Consider the following 3,106-nt stretch of genomic DNA (forward strand, 5'->3'; position numbering starts at 1 on the left):
CTACCCCCTGTGGTTGCTGCAAACCTAGTAAATCAGGATCCTGTCCCTCGTACTATGTATGATTATGCTAAACCTACTTTAACAGGAACCAAATCGAGTATAGTTAGGCCTGCTGTGGCTGCAAATAATTTTGAACTGAAACCTAACACAATTCAAATGATACAACAGTTTGTTCAGTTTTTATGGTTTGCAGGACGAGGATCCCAATACTCAGTTAGCAAATTTTCTGGAATTCTGTGGCACTTTTAAGATCAATGGCGTATCTGATGATGCCATTTGCCTTCAGTTGTTTCCATTCTCATTGAGAAACAAAGCTAAACAGTGGTTAAAATCGTTACCATGAGGGTCAATCACTACTTGGGAACAAATGACCGAAAAATTTTTACTAAAACATTTTTCGCCGGCTAAAATGACTAAACTAAGGAAAGATATTTCTTCTTTTGTGAAGATGGATTTAGAAACTCTTTATGATGCATGGGAGAGATACAAGGACTTATTGAGAAGGTGCCCTCACTATGGGTTACCTCTATGGTTGAAGGTTCAGACTTTTTACAACGGTGTGAACCCCTCAACAAGGCAACTTATCGACGCAGCCACCGGTGGAACATTAAAAAAAAAACACCTGAAGAGGCTTATAAATTTATTGAGGAAATGTCACTGAATAACTATTAGTGGTAAGTCATGAGAACGAAGCCGACGAAAGCCGCTGGTGTTTTCAACCTCGATGCGGATACTATGTTATCTAACCAGGTAGAACTTTTAAATAAAAAGATTGATGATTTGTATGGTTCTCATCAGGTACATCTAGTAATGAGGTGTGATTCAAATGGAGGAGGAGTACATAAAACAGAATATCAATCCTTCAACCCTACCACCGAGGAGGAACAAATCCACTATATGGGTAATAATTCTAGACCTTAAAATAACTGTATAGTAACACTTATAATGCAGGTTGGAGGAACTATCCCAATTTCTTGTGGGGTGGTCAAGGAAATCAAAGGCCACAACATCCCCCAGGTTTTCAACAACCACCTTACTAGCAGGAAAAGAAGCCGAACCTTGAGGAGATGCTAACGAAATTCATCTCGGTGTTAGAAACTCATTTCCAGAATACCGAAACAGCACTCAAAAATCAACAAGCGTCGATTCAAGGGCTCGAAACTCAAATGGGTCAGCTTGCTGAGTTGATTTCTGAACAACCACAAGGTAGCTTGTCGAGTAATACTGAAACTAACCCAAGGGAGCAACTTAATGCGATTACTGTTCGAGATGAAGAAGGGCTAGTTGAACCTGAACCAGAACCGAGGTAAGGACTTGTGGTAAGTAAAGGTAAGGATGAGGTGGACCACAGTGAGTAAAAACTGGTAAGTAGAGAATATAAACCTCGTGTGCCATACCCCAGTGCGACAAGAAAAGACCACACGGATGAACAATTTGGTAAATTCCTTAAATTATTAAAGAAATTACATATTAACTTACCGTTAATTGAAGCTCTTTTGCAGATGCCAAATGCAGTTAAATTTTTAAAGGAGCTTTTAGCAAATAAGCGGAAGTTGGATGAGGCGTCGCATGTGGAGTTGAACACAGTTTGCTCAGCCATTCTACAGAATAAGCTACCCAACAAGTTGAAAGATCCAGGGATTTTTATGATTCCTTGTTTAATTGGTAGTCTAAATGTTAACAATGCTTTGGCTGATTTAGGGGCAAGTATTAATGTCATGCCTTATAAAATTTCTAAACAACGAGGTCTTGGGAAACCCAAACAAACTAGGATGAGCATTCAATTGGTAGATAAAACGATCAGATTTTCTAGGGGTATTATTGAAGACGTGCTTGTTAAAATTGACAAATTTATATTCCCAATTGATTTTGTTGTTCTAGACATGGAAGAGGATAGTGATGTGTCTTTAATTTTAGGACAACCCCTTTTAGCAACTGCTAGGAATATCATTGATGTTGGCACAAGTGAATTGATACTTTGTGTAAGGGATGACATGATTACTCTTCAAGCTCGTGATTCTGCTAAAATATCTAGCAATCGAGATGATTCGATTAACTTAAATTATGTTGCAACTCAAACTTCTTTGCAGAAGTCCCCTAGGAAGAACGTGATGGAGCCTCATTATAATCCATGCTGCAAAAATAGAGCGGCTCACAAAGAACAAAGGCTTTATATCGATGAACTAGATGAATGGCGAACACATGTCAAGTAGAAATCAAAAGCACACAATGAATCCAAGCGACATCATGATGAGCGTAGGGATAAAACAACGCAATTTAAGGTCGAGGACAAAGTTTTGTTAGATAAAAAGGACCCTCAATTTGATACTTTAGAGCACAATACAGACGAAGCGACTCCCTTCACAGTAATGAACATCTTTCCACATGGTACAGTCGAGGTAACAATTACTAAATTCGAAACTTTGAAGGTAAATAATACTCGACTTAGACCTTATTTTGGTAAAACTGATAGCAGAAGTGAAAAGTTTCAACTCCTCAATCCACTGTAATCATGTGAATGAGAGGTAAGTCAAGCTTAGACTCTAAATAAGCGCTTCTCGGGAGGCAACCCGAGAACTAACATCACTAACTAGTTTATTTTAGCTATTTTTAGTGTTTTTGTGTAGTTACAGTGGCCCACATAGCTTGGACACACGGGTGTGTCCTTGGCCGTGTGGAAACAGGGCTAAAAATTCCCCAAGTATCAAGCCACACGGGCGTGTCCTAGGCCGTGTGAAAACTGGAACTAATTTTTCAAATTTTAAATAAGTCAGGGAGCCACATGGGCAAAGCACACAGCCGTGTGTTAGGACACACGGGCGTGGGAGAAGCAAAGGACTTGACACACGGCCGTGCGATGCGACCGTGTGACGCTTGGACAATAAAATTTCACCATAAACACAGGCTGGGCGCGAGCCACACGAGCGTGTGACATGGCTGTGTGTCCCAATACGGGTTTCACATGGCCGTGCCCCTTTTTAAACCAGCCAAACCCTAATTTTTATTTTCTTCTTCCTCTTCCCCAAAATCCCCCAACCCTAGCCGCCGACAATCACCTCCCTCCCCCATCGACCTGTCACCCCTAGCTCTCCCTTCTTCTTTCCTT

At 40.6% G+C, this 3,106-nt stretch overlaps 1 non-coding gene across 1 annotated transcript; it reads right to left on the reverse strand.

Moving 5' to 3' along the window:
• Positions 1-415: 415 nt before the first annotated feature.
• On the reverse strand, positions 416-522 carry LOC121225331 (small nucleolar RNA R71). The gene has a single exon (XR_005923188.1). It is a non-coding gene; the product is annotated as a small nucleolar RNA R71 (small nucleolar RNA).
• Between the last annotated feature and the right edge of the window lie 2,584 nt (positions 523-3,106).

The sequence above is a fragment of the Gossypium hirsutum genome, chromosome A03 (genome assembly GCF_007990345.1).
Source record: "Gossypium hirsutum isolate 1008001.06 chromosome A03, Gossypium_hirsutum_v2.1, whole genome shotgun sequence".
Classification (NCBI taxonomy): domain Eukaryota; kingdom Viridiplantae; phylum Streptophyta; class Magnoliopsida; order Malvales; family Malvaceae; genus Gossypium; species Gossypium hirsutum.